This window comes from Aquarana catesbeiana, linkage group LG03, assembly GCF_042186555.1.
Source record: "Aquarana catesbeiana isolate 2022-GZ linkage group LG03, ASM4218655v1, whole genome shotgun sequence".
NCBI classification, from domain to species: Eukaryota; Metazoa; Chordata; class Amphibia; order Anura; family Ranidae; genus Aquarana; species Aquarana catesbeiana.
In genome coordinates, this window is record NC_133326.1 from 196,027,221 (window position 1) to 196,043,329 (window position 16,109).

Consider the following 16,109-nt stretch of genomic DNA (forward strand, 5'->3'; position numbering starts at 1 on the left):
AATGTGTTTTCGGAAAAATTTGTTAAATGATTTTTCATTAATTTGGATGTTTCCGAATTAACGAATATGCTGAATTTTGATGAAAAACGAATTCAGAACAAAACAAATTGCACATGTCTATCCCCTATGCAGGAGGGCAACCACATCGACACAGGTCTCGGAAACCAAGCAGCTTCCAATAGGAAATCTTTCAATAGGAACTCATATTTTACTGATAATTGTTTAGGATATGCTTACCCTCACTTTGGATAAATTTCCTTTCAATTCTAGGTGTAAAGCTATGACAGAGGTTTTAAATATTCCCTATCCAAATCAACAACAAAAGAATATGGATTTAGATATGCTGTTGAAATCTGCATACATTTCTGAACAGATCTCAGTTGGTTTTCTCTCTTAATGAAACAGGTGAATACTAGTTTTGTGTATTTTTTACAGGGATATTCTGTACCTTCCAAATAGTGATTCCTTTCATTGGTGATTGCATTTACTTAACTATTATGTGAAACCATTTTAGTCTGAATTACCACTGTGATGATTGTTGTTATAAACAATGGTATTGTTATGTAGTTTTTGTACAGTTATTACTTAAAGCGGAGTTCCACCCATTTAAAAGTCAGCAGCTACAAAAAGTGTAGCTGCTGACTTTTAATAATCAGACACTCACCTGTCCTACAGTGATTTGCCGGGCAATCTTCTGGGACCTATGACGTGTCTCAGAAGATTACAGAAGATTGCAGGGAGGGTGGGGGGAGAGGTGATCTTCCTTCTGGGGTCGCAGAGCCAAGGGAGGAAGTAGGAGCTGAGTGCCTGTAAAAACAGGGTACCTGCTCCTCCCCCAAAAAAATGACATGCCAAATGTGGCATGCACTTATTTTTTGGGTGGAACTCCGCTTTAATGGTGCTTATTCTAAAAGGATAAATTCACCTTTTGTAAGATATATAAAAAAAATGCACAGCATTTTACAGGTAAAACAAATATCCATTTATCATTTTTTTGTAAAGCATTGCAGTTCATTCAGTCAGGGGCAGGTGCGATATAGTAAAATGTTACATGTTACACCCTAAATACGGGTGTAACATATAACATGCTACAAAGGTGAAATCCTTTAACCACTTGCCGACCGGGCCATAGCCAAAAGACGGCTACAGCGCGGTTGGCTTATTCTGGGTGGGCGTCCACGGACATCCTCCCAGAATCTTGCTTCCGCGCGCCCCTTGGGGCACGCACCCGGAAACATCCGTGACCGCCGGATCATCAGGGATCACGGTAAACGGCCACTGATAGTGGCCGTTTACCACGTGATCGCTCCGTCAAATGACGGAGCGATCACTTGTAAACAAACCGGCGTCATGTCACCGGTTCCTCCCTCCCCTCTCTGTACAGTGCGAGGGGAGAGGGGGGAGAGATCTTTTGCAGCATTGCTGTGGGCTGGATCTGTAGTGCCCACAGCGCTGATCAGTGCCCATACTCTGCAATACTGTGCAATACTCTGCAGTACTATGCCAATACTCTGCAGTACTCTGCCAATACTTGCCAATACTCGCCAATACTCGCCAATACTCTGCAATAAATTTTAACAGAAACAAAGAATTTTCAGTCTTTTTTGATTTATAGTGCAAAAAATAAAAAACCCAGCGGTGATTAAATACCACCAAAAGAAAGCTCTATTTGTGTGAAAAAGAGGACAAACATTTCATTTGGGTACAGTGTTGCATGACTGAGTAATTGTCATTCAGTGTGAGAGCACCGACAGCTGAAAATTGATCTGGTTAGGAAGGGGGTTTAAGTGCCCAGTGGTCAAGTGGTTAAAGTATATTTCCACTTTTGCAGCCTAATTGGGATACCACGTATTTGTTACCTATGCCCGTTCACATAGCAATAAAAAATATATATAAAAATTGTAGCTTACGTTTTACCCTCCAGCAAGGAAAAACCCTAGGTAGTGTTGTTTGTTTATGAGGGGATTGGGCAGCTGTGTTTGTCATAATTAATCCTGTCTGCACTGTGCAGGCAGTTTTATATTATCAATTGTAATTACATTTAAACACTCTCTGTAGTAGCAAAGGGTTAAAGTTGTAGAGGCTGGACTTTTTGCATTGTATGTTAATGAGGACAGGCTTGGGATGGGCTGACTCCATCATTGTTCAAAAATCCTTGCAGTCAGCCATGATACTGACTCCTGAGACACAACTAAAAAAGGTAAAACTTTTCTTTTTCTTTTTTTATTTTGGATATGTTTTTAGGCGTTTCCCCAAATTTGACTGCGAAAGTAGAAATATGCTTCGGGTTCCTTAACCATAGTGTACAGTCATCTGACACATATATTTTCTAAGCTAACATAAGTGTATTAGGCTCTGTTTCCACTAGTGCGACTTTTCATGCGACTTGGGACTGAAAAGTCGCATGACAAATTGTTTCCCATGATTTCCAATGAGTACCGTTCATATCTGTGCGACTTCAAGTCGCAGCGACTTCAAAGTAGTCCCTGCACTACTTTGGTCCCACTTTGATGCGACTTGAGGTCTATAGATACAGGCATTGCTTCAAATCGCGGTAAAAAGTCGCGGTAAAATCGCGGTAAAAAATCGCGCGACTTTGGGGACGCACTAGTGGAAACCTAGCCTTAGACTTTCTAATTAATGTTACATTTTGCTGTCTTGTAATAGTTTATTTCTCATTATTATATGGCTTTTGGGTTGATCAATAACGTCATCCAAACATCAATAATAAGTAACATGAAATTGACATTCCATCACACAAATCAATAATTCCAGCTAACCTGTTTGAGAAATATACAATATGTGATTTATTGTGCTCTCTTGACCTTGTTTTATTTAATGTGGTTGTCCTAGTTGAATTATATATTTTTCCAGCAATACTTACACTACACCGAATATTTTTTTAAGATCAATGCCTCATAATGCCTTTGATTTGTTAATATAATAGCTAGCAAACAATTCTTTTTCTATATGTAGGGGTTTATTTAAAAAAAAAAAATGAAAACAGATGTGTGAACGTGGCCTACTCGCCATGCACGTGCAGGGTACCTATCTCTTGTATGTGTTCACTAATAGGGATGGGCGAACGGTTCAGCCAGAGCATAAGTTCAGGACGAACTTTCTTTGTTCAGTTGTTCGACCATGGGTCGTTTGACCGTTTGTTCGGCCCCCCGAACCGACCACAATGCATTGCGGAGCAGAACAGTGTATTGCAAGCCCTGATTGGCTGAAGCAGTGAGAGTCATGATTGGACACTGTCATCGTGACTTTATCCAATCATGGCTCATTCCCGCCCCGCAGTATAAAAGTATTCTTTGGCAGCTATTTTCAGTGTGATTTCGGCGTGGAGAGAGATAGAACAGGACTCTGTTCAGTGCTATTAGTTATTTAGTGTGCTATACTGTGTTCTTTTGCTTCAATTGTCAGTGTAGAACAGTGATCCTCAACTCCTGTCCTCAGGGCCCACTAACAGGCCAGGTTTTATGTATTACCTTGGGGGAGATGCAGACTAGAATACTGCAATCACTGAGGAAAATTTTATACTTACCTAACGGTAATTTTCCTTTCCTGATGCAAGCATGACAGCATATACGTATGGGTAGGCTCCGCCCCCTGCCCTATCACAGGACTGGTTATACTATAAGATTAGGTCTCCTCCCTACCTCCAGTATTCTCGTAATTTAGTATCACTGCGAGGCCTTTTTTGTTTTTTCATTTTATTTACATTTTATATATATATATATTTTATTTATTTTTTTTTTTTTTACGGGAGGGACCCCTATATGCTGTCATGCTTGCATCAGGAAAGGAAAATTACCGTTAGGTAAGTATTACATTTTCCTCATTCCTGACACAGCATGACACCATATACGTATGGGTTGTACCAAATCACCAGACGATAAGGGTGGGCACTGTTGGAGTGTTTGAGGATTAGATCTATCGCCACTAACGACTGAGATGTATTATAGTTAAGGCTGCTGGTCCATAAGAATGGACCTCCAGCGTATTGAATGTAGACCAGGTCTTAGTTTACATATTAAATCTGGAGGGACTCCTTTAGAGTTCCACCTATGGATGCGTAGTTTGGAAGAGCGGTCTCTGCCCTTATGTGATAGATTTGTCCTAGCCATCTAAGCCCTTTGACTGACTTGATCTGCCTCCTGCGATTGTCTTTATTGGACAGTGCTTGTCTTCTGATGTTCTTAGGCCTGACGAGCCTATTGTTTTGCTTCTTGAAGAAGGGCCAATTCTATGTCTATCATCTTCAACCTTGCATCTATTTTCAATGTTTGTGGTACTTCAAACAGTTTAGTTTGGATATGCCAGAAGGATGATGTTCTAACCCAGGTTGCAAAGACACTAACCTTTGTATAGTGTTGGAAGAGACTAGAGCCATTTTGCCTGATAATTTCAGCAACAAGGTAGTTTATGGCTTGACACTTGGATGTCTGAGATCCTTCTAGACCTATTTGCCATACAGAATACTTATTCCGTGTTACTGGCCATGTTGGGGATGTTTTATCCTTCTGGATGGAGAGTGAGACCATGTGTCTCACACCATTTGGAAGACCCCATGGGGGAAAGAATAATCTGCCCAGTTCTTTCGGCATTGGTTGCCACGATATGCAACCGTTACTGGATCCCAGAGGGTGAGGACACGACTGAGTTTCATGTATCCTTTAATGCCATCTCTAGGCTTACTTGTATACAATTCAATCCTTACAGCAAGAAACAGAATTCCATCCTTTAAATTCTGTAGGTTTTTCTCGTATCTAATGTACTTGAAGTCTGGAGTAGGCGTTCTGACCTCCATAGGATTTTAAACACTAAAAGGTGAGACCTCCACTTCTTGGTCTCAAGCATCTAGATATAACTTGTATGGATTTGGAAGATACCGTTGGCCACGCTGTATGAGGTGTTGGACCTCTGTAAAGAGAATAGGATGATATTGTACCCGCGTATATCATGGCCTGCAAGCCACAGGGCCATTATTGTTATCACCACTGAACGGCTATGAATCCAGATAAGGATCCTGGAGACTGTTAGGTTTGTTCAATATACATATTGGCCAGTCTGCATGCCCAGCTGGCTGTGATTAGTTTCTCTGCTTCCACCTCTGGGAAGCCACTGTCACGTACCTGGTTGGAGACTGAAATGACAAGGTCGGCCTCTCTTGTATCTCCAGTCCAGGTCCTGCTGAGAGTGGAACAGCGGGAGCCATGGACCAGGAGGGACATGAGTGCCTGCAGCTGCGGACCTGGAGGATGCGATCTTGGATGAGCAGAGAAACCGTCAGATCAGGATAAGCGGTGCTGCGCCAAGGATCAGCTGGGCTTAAGGAGGCACTCCGCAGGAACTGTAGTGCTGGAACGTTAGGTGATGTAAAGTCCCTGGAATACTTGCAGCAGGAAGTCGCAGCAGATTGCAGGCACTTGCAGGATGACGAGGAGAAATGCCAGAGGCAGAAGCAGAGTCTCAAGGGTAGCCAGGTTCGGTAACAGGCAGGCAGCAGGGTACAAGGCAGCAGGCAGATGCGAAGTCACATGGATAGCCGGGTCTGGTAACAGGCGAGCAGTGCAGTGAAAGGCAGCAGGCATAAACAGAGTCCAATGGGAAGCCAGGATCAGAAACCGGTAGCCAGAGCAGAAACAGGATCCAGAAGCAGGGTCAAGGCAAGCCAGGTTCATCAACAGGTAACAAGCAGGTAGTAGCAGGGTTCAGGTACCAGGGTACAGCCGAAGACCAGTCAGCACCGGTCTGAGGGCAGAGCACTTCTTTAAATAGGCCAACTGGCGCTATGGGCGCGTTCTGCGCGTGCACGCCGTCCATTGCGCACAGGCATCTGCAGCCATCCATGTGCATGCGCGCACCGAACGGGAACTAATAGTTACATTGGCCCCCCCTTACGGGCAGCCTCCGGATGCCCACTAGGGATCTCTTTTCCGGGTGAAGCTGAAGATAAGCCTGAATCAATTGAGGAGCATGTACATTAGAAGAGGGTTCCCACAAATTATCTTCAGGACCATAGCCCTTCCATTTAATTAAAAACTGGGTCTGGCCCCTTCTCTTCCTGCAGTCCATAACAGCCTCAACCTCAAACTCTTCGTTACCTTCAACAAGCCAGGGTGGAGGAATCTCAGGTTCTCGATCAGGGAAGTGATCAGCCACGGATCGTTTTAAGAGAGATACGTGAAATACCGGTGTGAATCTTCAAACTTGCCAGTAGGTTGAGCTCGAAGGCAACAGTATTAATCCTCTTCTTTACTGAGGATGGGCCAATATACCTTGGTCCAAGTTTTTTAGAGGGACAGGCCAACTTTAGGTTCGTGGTGGAAAGCCATACCTTATCTCCTGGTTTAAGGTCCAGGTTACCCCTTCTCTTCCTGTCATAGAACCTCTTATTATTTTCCTGGGACTTGGTGATGGTTTCTTGTAGGAGTTGGTTGTTGGACCTCCAGAAGTCTAAACGATCTTGTACTGCCGGAACTGAAGATTCTTGGGGAACATCATGCAAAAAAGATGGGTGAAACCCATAGTTTGCAAAAAAGGGAGTTTGTTTGATTGCAGAGTGTATAGAGTTATTGTATGCAAACTCCGCTAATGGCAACAGAGAGGCCCAGTCGTCTTGTGCAAATGAAGAAAAGCAACGCAAATACTGCTCCAGGGTCTGGTTTGTCCTCTCTGTTTGACCGTTAGTCTGTGGATGGTATGCAGATGACAAACAGTGTTTAATGCCCAAAGCTTCACATAAGGATTTCCAAAATCGGGAAGTGAATTGTACCCCACGGTCAGAGGTAATGTTAGCAGGAATACCGTGAAGGCGTACAACTTCCTTGATAAAAGAAGAGGCAATCTCTGCAGCAGAAGGGGTGCCTTTCAGGGACACAAAGTGGGCCATTTTGGACAATCGATCCACAATCACAAAAATGGTGGTGAAGCCTTCTGATGGGGGTAGTTCAACAATAAAGTCCATGGCAATCATGGTCCATAATCTATCAGGGACAGGAAGGGGTTCCAATAGACCCCAATTTTTGGCTCTATCAGTCTTGTTCCAAAGACACGATGTGCAGGACTTAATATAGTCCCTGCAATCTTGCACCAGGTTTGGCCAGCAGAAGGAGCGAAGGACCAGATTTGATGTCTTATGTGCTCCAAAATGACCTGCCAAGGGATGGTCGTGACACATGTAAAGCACTGCTGACCGTAACTGCTCTGCTCTCACTGCTTTGAGGAATGAGGTCCATCTGTAACAGAAGAACATTTTTAGCTGGTAGAATGGTATCAGGCTCAGAGGGAACCTCATTGTCTTGGAACATATGAGAAAGGGCGTCAGGCTTCCCATTCTTGGATCCGGGCTGATAGGTAATATGGAAGCAGAACCTTGCAAAAAAGAGGGCCCATCTGGCCTGGCGGGGTCTTAATCTCTTGGCTGCTTTTAAATATTCAAGGTTCTTGTGGTCGGTAAACACAAGAATGGGATGTGCTGCTCCTTCAAGAAGATAGCGCCATTCTTCCAAAGCAGATTTGATAGCCAGTAACTCCCGATCACCCACGTCATAGTTCCTTTCTGAGGCACTTAGTTTTCTGGAAAAGAAGGCGACAGGGTGAAGTAAGGATTTTATCCCTTGTCGCTGAGACGGTATGGCTCCCGCATCAACCTCGAGAACATAAGGCAAAGTGGGGTCAGGGTGTCTCAAAATGGGTGCAGATGTGAAAAGGCTTTTTGATCTCTCAAAAGCAGCTTGAGCTTCTACAGTCCATGTGAAAGTTGAGCATGATCTGGTTAATTGTGTAATAGGGGATATGATACCTGAGAAGTTCTTGATAAACTTCCTGTAAAAATTAGAAAATCCCACGAGTCGCTGCACAGACTTTTTATCAGTGGGAGCCGGCCAGTCGAGTACTGAAGATACTTTTTGTGGGTCCATGGCAATCCCATCTGCGGAAATAATGAGGCCCAGGAACTGGATAGTAAGTCTCTCGAACTCACACTTTTCAGCTTTGGCATAAAGGTGATGTTTCCTTAGTCTATCTAATACCTTTTTAACATGGACTCGATGTGATTCAAGGGAGGAGGAGAAGATTAGTACGTCATCCAGGTAGACAATAGTAAATACATAAAGGAAGTCCCAAAAAACATCATTCACAAAATGCTGGAAGGTAGCTGGTGCGTTACAGAGTCCGAAGGGCATCACTACATATTCAAAGTGCCCAAAACGAGACCTAAAGGCCGTCTTCCATTCATGTCCTTCCTTAATTCTGATCAGGTTATATGCTCCTTTTAGATCCAATTTAGAGAAAACACATGCTTCTCGCAGTCTCTGAAACAGTTCAGGGATGAGTGGCAGGTTGTATCGGTTTTTAATCGTTACTTTATTTAAGTCCCTGTAATCAACACAAGGCTGGAGTGAGTGATCCTTTTTTTCAACAAAAACAAAATTCCCGCTCCAGCGGGGAAAGAGGAAGGCCAGATAAAGCCCGTATCAAGGTTTTCCTTAATGTACTTTCGAAGTTCCTCCAGTTAAAGCTCAGAGAGAGGAAAGATTCTGCCAAAGGGAATTTCAGCGCCTGGCAAAAGTTCAATAGGGCAGTCATACGGTCTGTGAGGGGGGAGAGTATCAGCATTCTTCTTGTTGAAAACATCCAGGTATTCATGATAAACAGACGGCACAAGTTTAACAGTCTGAGAATCTGCACTGATGCAGAGGAGTGGCTCTCCGGAACTGGGTATAAGAGGGAAGCAGTACTCCTCGCAATAGTCAGAGGCAAAAGACACTTCTCCAGATGACCAATTGACGAGAGGATTATGCGCCCTCAGCCAGGGTTTCCCAAGAATAACAGGAAAAAGTGGGGATGTGATGACATCAAGAAGAAGGAGCTCCCGATGTCCAGAAGTGGTAGAACAGGGAATAGGTACAGTCTCTAGCGTAACAGGTCCAGATTTAATGCCCGTACCATCAGCTAGGTGAACCAAAAAGCTGTTTTTCTTGGTACATAAAGGTAGTTCATGCATAGTTGCGAAAAAAGAGTCCACAAAACAGCTACAGGCCCCTGAGTCCACTATAGCAGAAACTGTGAGAGTCTTTCCTGCATACTGAAGAGAGATTGGCAGCAAGGTGTGGTTCTGCCCAGGGTTTAGGGATGCAACTGTATGAGATTGAGAAGATGATCTCCTAAGGTGTCTTTGGGGACAACATTGCAGAAAATGTCCTTCATCGCCACAGTAAAGGCAGAGTTTGAGCTGGTGACGACGAGATCGCTCCTGTTTGGACAGAGGAGGTCTCGGGAAGCTGGTGTGTGCGACCCTCTTAACATTGGCTGTGTCTTTAGGCATAGTTGCAGAGGAAGGAGGTAACTGGGCCTTGGGCTGTGCAGGTAACATACAGGGCCAGTGCTACCACTAGGCAAACTAGGCAGCTGCCTAGGGCGCACTGCTCCCTAGGGCGCCCGGCCACTGGTGTTCCCACTCTCTTCTCTCTGCAGTAAGCAACTAAGTCTGAGCAGACAGCCGCCGCCTCATTCGCACATAGTGTCAGAGGCGCAGCAATGGTGGAGGATTGTGTCTGTGTCCCAACTCCCGAATGAATGGAAGCAAGCAAATATTCATTGATAGGCACTGGTAGGCTGCATTAATTGGCTCTGGTATGGCTGCCTTTGATGGGCGCTGGTGAGGCTGCATTGATGGGCCCTGGTGAGGCTGCATTTAATGGGCGCTGGTGAGGCTGCAATTGATGGACGATGGTGAGGCTGCATTGATGGGCGCTGGTAGGCTGCATTGATGGGCGCTGGTAGGCTGCATTGATGGACGCTGGTAGGCTGCTTTAATGGGTTGCTTGTGAGGTTGCATTTGATGGGCGCTGGTGAGGCTGCGGTAATGGGCGCTGGTGAGGCTGCATTTGATGGGCGCTGGTGAGGCTGCATTTGATGGGCGCTGGTGAGGCTGCATTTGATGGGCGCTGGTGAGGCTGCATTTGATGGGCGCTGGTGAGGCTGCATTGATGGGCACTGGTAGGCTGCTTTAATAGGTGGCTGGTGAGGCTGCATTGATGGGCACTGGTAGGCTGCTTTAATGGGTGGCTGGTGAGGCTGCATTTGATGGGCGCTGGTAGGCTGCTTTGATGGGGGCTGGTGAGGCTGCATTGATGGGTACTGGTAAGGCTGCATTAATGGGTGCTGGTAAGCTGCATTTGATGGGCACTTCATTAAAAAGGTGGGGTCTACATTGGCAGGGCAAAGGGGGTGGAGTCAGGGGTGGGTCTAAGGGGGGCGGCAAAATTAGGTTTCACCTAGGGTGTCAAAAATCCTTGCACCAGCCCTGGTAACAAATTAAGGTTTCTGGTTCTCTCGGCCTGTCTTTTACGCAGGCGGTGATCAATCAGAATGCAGAGATGAATCAAGTCATCCAAGGAGGTGGGTGCATCCACCCTGGCCAGTTCATCCTTTATAGCCTCTGACAGGCCGAGACAAAACTCAAAACGTAGTGCAGCACTATTCCATTTGGTATCAGCGCTCCATAATCGGAAGTCCGAAACATAATCCTCCATAGGCCTGGGGCCCTGTTGCAGATGACTTAAGGTGGTTTCGGCAGTCTGTTGACGGAACGGATCAGCATACAGTTGGGCCATAGCGGCAAAAAAGGAACTTGCAGAAGCCAAGACAGGATCATGTTGCTCCCGGAGTTGGTGAGCCCAGACCTGGGGTTCTCCTGGCAGCAAGGAGATGAGGAAGCCTACCTTCACTTCTTCGGTAGAAAACGTGCGGGGTAGTAGAGAAAAATAAAGCTCACAGGCATTCTGAAAAGTTCTGAATCCTTTACGGTCGCCAGAAAAGCGCTTGGGTAAAAGTACTCTAGGCTCAAGAGGGTAAGAAAGTCCCACATGGTTACAAGTTGTGATTCGTGCAGCAGAATCCATGACTCTTGTAGACTTGGAGGTGGAGACCGGACTGGATATTGACTGTAGTTGGTCGTGGAGTTGAACAAAGTCCTTATGCAACCCTTGTACCGCATGAGAAAGTACGGTAACAGTCCGGCAGAAGGTTGACAGAAGAGAGACCTCCCTTTCAGACTCCATTACTGGCTGACTGGTACTGTCACGTACCTAGTTGGAGACTGAAATGACGAGGTCGGCCTCTCTTGTATCTCCAGTCGTCCAGGTCCCGCTGGGAGTGGAACAGCTGGAGCCGAGGACCAAGAGGGACACTAGTGCCTGCAGCTGCGGACCCGGAGATTTGTGGTGGAGGATGCGATCTTGGATGAGCAGAGAAACCGTCAGCTCGGGATAAGCGGTTTTGCGCCAAGGATCAGCTGGGCTTAAGGAGGCACTCCGCAGGAACTGTGGTGCTGGAACGTTAGGTGATGTAAAGTCCCTGGAATACATGCAGCAGGAAGTCACAGCAGGTTGCAGGACTGTGATTGCAGGCACTTGCAGGATGACGAGGAGAAACGCCAGAGGCAGGAGCAGAGTCTCAAGGGTAGCCAGGTTCGGTAACAGGCGGGCAGCGGGGCACAAGGCAGCAGGCAGAAGGGAAGTCACATGGATAGCCGGGTCTGGTAACAGGCGAGCAGTGCAGTGCAAGGCAGCAGGCATAGAGTCCAATGGGAAGCCAGGAACAGAAACCGGTAGTCAGAGCAGAAACAGCACCGGTCTGAGGGCAGAGCGCTTCTTTAAATAGGCCGGCTGGTGCCAACTGGCGCTATGGGCGCACTCCTGCGTGTGCACGACGTCCGTCACGCACGCGCATTGATGCGCACAGGCCTCTGCACCCGTCCGTGTGCGCGCGTACTGAATGGGAACTAATAGTTCTCTTACAGCTACCCAGGTTATTGTCAGACCAATATCTTGATAGCCTTTACTTGTTGCCGATCCCTTGATTGGCTTGTTGTTTTGGAGACTATCCATTTGTCATCCAGCGGCCTTTGTACCTTACGCCGTCTGGCAGTAAGTTCTAGAAACCCTACCTAATGGGCTGGTAAAGCTGACTGGGAGATACCTCTGACAGAAGTTAACTAGTTCTGCATTTATTCTTGACAGCGAAGATAGGCCTTCCCCATTTTGCTGAGTCTTTGAAGCATAGTTGAGGCTCTTTTTGTTGCATTTCGGAAAGACTTCAGTCTGTGACCACTGCAACTCTGACTTTTGGACACCTTGTCCTTCATCGGCATGAATCGACCCGACGAATAACAACTTGCGATGATCGATATGCCTAATAGCTGATACGCTGAAAGGTTAGCTTAGCTACCTCCTCAAAAGGGACTTGTTTCCTCTGTGGATTCACTGTTCCTGGTGCAGGAAGTAATTCTTTCCTTACTACGAAAAACCAGTTAATACAGTTGTCAACCTTCCCTTGTGCCCTTTGGACCACCTGGGTTACTACAGGTTACTTTATCCCTCTTGCGACCATGGGATGCAACCAATGGAAAAGAGCTATTTGTTCAAGTGAGATACTTATACTGTTGCTCTCTCTGAGGGTAACTTTATTGTATTTTTTCAGAGATTCAGAACTGCTTCCTGATAGGTCATTGTTGTAATGAGACTAGTTGGTCTCTAGATGAGGACTCCTCCTGACTCGATCAGAGTCAGTACTAGGACGCTTTTCCCAGAACCTGGAAGTCTTTGCGCCAGTCTGTTGCTCAAACAAGGCTCACCAAAAGTCCTTGCTCCCGCAAGTCGTCCCCTACTGGACCCAATATCCCGGGAAATGCCCGGAGTTTGTGAAGAGGTCACAGTCGGCATGATGAACTCGTAGTGAACTCTAACGGCCAAGCGAAGGTACTTGCCGAAACATGGGCTTCTCGAAGTGTGTATACAGTATACACACATTATGCATGCACTTAATGAACCTTTCCAATTCTCCTGTACTGTATGGCTAGGTTAATTAGGTCTCTGTACTGCGGGTTCGGTCCTGATTGCTTTTGGGAACTGACCGCTAGGGAGGGAGCCAGAACACCTGACCCCCTCACTACCAGAGAAACTGTCACCCAAGCCTGGTACCTCTCTTCACTGTCTGGCTGCTATTATATTCCCGCCATGATTACCCGTACCATCTACACACTTTCTCCAGCTCTCCTGATGAGTTAATCCTTATTTGTGCTCTTCTATCCTTATTCTTTATCCCCTTTGTGCTTTACAGGCCCTTTTCTTCCGATATGCCATGTACCTCCATGCACCCCCTTGAATAACCTCAGACCAGGCAAGACACTGTTAACAAAGCTTTACACAAACATACTGGCAGATACAGTCCAACAGTATATCATACATTCAGCAAAATTTTTTCTTAAATATCTACAGTAGGCTGCTCAGTGCGTACCTTCCCAAGATAAGAGTTCTTAACCACTTGCCGACTGTGCTATAGCCAAGTGATGGCTACAGCATGGACGGCTAGCTCTGGACAACCTCTCGTGATCACGCACACTGCACGCCCGCTGTGGGGCGTGGGCAGTGCGCTCTGTGATCACAGTGTCTGGAGGACATTGCTGATCACAGATTAAGCTAAAGAGCCAATCAAGGATGGTGTTGGAATGAATTGATCCTTAGTAATTATGATCTAATTTAAGATGTTTTAATGTGCTAGAGCAGATTTACTAACAGCGTTGAAAATCTTCACTAAAATTCAGGTGAAAATTCACTATAGGTATTCAATCATGTGAAAAGCATATGCATATGATTGGGTAATTAAGGTGAACAGAAATTAATTTTTTACATAATTAGATAATTGTACTTGATTATGTGATAGAAGATTTTCAATTCCCTCAGTCAATCAGCCTTAAAGCTGAACTCCACCTTTCTTTTCACTAGAACTGAATTGAATCAACAATCCCAGCATAGATCATACCTCTGTACCGTGTTGCTCAGTTGTCTGCAGATACCTTGATATTCTGGATTTAGTTGTTGATTTGTATCATGTAATACTCTGTATATCCTGCTGATAGACTCTGTCCCTTCCACAGCCACATCCTGCAGCAGCTAGATTCTATAACATACCCCTTTGTAGCTATTCAGATTCTGCAAATGATGGAACTTCCTTCACAGCTCTGATGGTGGGTGGGATTGAATACATCCTAATTAATGTTCAATCCTGCCTAGTCACACCTACAGGAAGAGTCCAAACCTCCCAAGTCCCACCTCACAGATCACAGCATTATTTAAACAGGAAACACCTTCATACACAGCCTGTTCAGAAAGCTAGCCGTGCTGCTTCTGGGCAGGATTGAATGGATCACAGGCAGCTAGAATTCAGTCCTACTCAGTTAACCACTTGCCAACCAGCCGCCGTCATTATACTGCTGCAGGTTGGCTCGTTCCCGCAAATCGCCGTAGGTGTACGTCGGCACCTTTAAGGGCGATAGCAGGTGCGTGCGCGCTGCCAGAGGCGGGGGACCCAATGCGCGTAGCCGGTGGCCGCGATTTCTGCAGGCCGCCCATGATCGCAGGCACGAGAGCAAGAACGGGGTATCAAAACAGGCAGATCTCAGTTCTGACAGGGGAGGAGAGACAGATCTGCTGTTCCTAGTGATTAGGAACAGAGATATGTCTCCTCCTCCAGTCAGTCCCATCCCCCCACAGTTGGAAACACACATGAGGGAACACATTTAACCCCTTCCCTGACAGTCACATTTACACAGTAATCAGTGCATTTTTATAGCACTGATTGCTGTATAAATGTCAATGGTCCCATAAAAAGTGTCAAAAGAGTCCGATCTGTCTGCCGCAATGTTGCAGTCCCACAAAGAATCGCAGATCCCTGCCATTACTAGTAAAACAAAAAAAAATGCCATAAATCTATCACCTATTTTGTAGACGCTATAACTTTTGCGCAAACCAATCAATATACACTTATTGTGATTTTTTTCTTACCAAAAATATGTAAAAGAATATAAACTGATGAAGAAATTAATTTCTTTACATTTTTTGGATATTTATTATATCAAAAAGTTAAAAATATAGGTTTTTTTTTTTTTAAATTGTCACTTTTTTTGTTTATAGTGCAAAAAATAAAAACTGCAGAGGTGATCAAATAACACCAAAAGAGATCTCTATTTGTGGGTAAAAAAGGACATGTTTGGGTACAATATCGCACGACCGCACAATTGTCAGTTAAAGCGAGGCAGTGCCATATTGCAAAAAATGGTCTAGTTATTTAGGGGAAAAATCTGGTCTGTAAATGGTTAATCATGCAGACCAGTGTGAACAGGGAGAGTCCCCCCCCTCAGATCTCACCCTCCCAGAACCCTGCTCCCCTTCTCACTTCCTCCTCTACCCTCCAAACTCTCTCTCCTCTTTCTTCCTCCTTTCTCCCCCCACCTCCTCTTTTCCTCTCTCTCTCTCTTCTTTTCTCTCTCTCTCCCTCTCCCTCTCTCCCTCTCCCTCTCTCCCTCTCTCTTCCCCCTTGCTCTTTCTCTCTCTCTCTTCCCCCCTCGCGCTCTCTCTCTCTCTCTCTCTCTCTCTCTCTCTCTCTCTCTCTCTCTCTCTCTCTCTCTTCCCGCTCGCGCTCTCTCTCTCTCTCTCTCTCTCTCTCGCCCCCCTCGCTCTTTCTCTCTCTCGCTCTTTCTCTCTCTCTCTCTCTCTCTCTCTCTCTCTCTCTCTCTCTCTCTCTCTCTCTCTCCCCCCTCGTGCTCTCTCTCTCTCTCTCTCTTCCCCCTCTCTCTCTCTCTCTCTCTCTCTCTCTCTTCCCCCCTTGCTCTTTCTCTCTCTCTCTCGCTCTCTCTCTCTTCCCCGCTCGCTCTTTCTCTCTCTCTCTTCCCCCCTCGCGCTCTCTCTCTCTCTTCCCCCCTCGCTCTCTCTCTCTCTCTTCCCCCCTCGCGCTCTCTCTCTCTCTCTCTCTCTCTCTCTCTCTCTCTCTCTCTCTCTCTCTCTCTCTCTCTCTTCCCCCCTTGCTCTTTCTCTCTCTCTCGCTCTCTCTCTCTTCCCCGCTCGCTCTTTCTCTCTCTCTCTCTTCCCCCCTTGCTCTTTCTCTTTCTCCCTCTTTTCTCTCACCCCCCCTATTTCTCCCTCTATCTTTCTCCAATCTCTTTCTCTTCTAACTCTCTCTCTCCCCCTGCCCCCCCCCCCACAGTCTCTCCCCTTTTCTTCGGTCCATCTTTTTTTCTTCCTCCCTCTCACCCTCCTCAC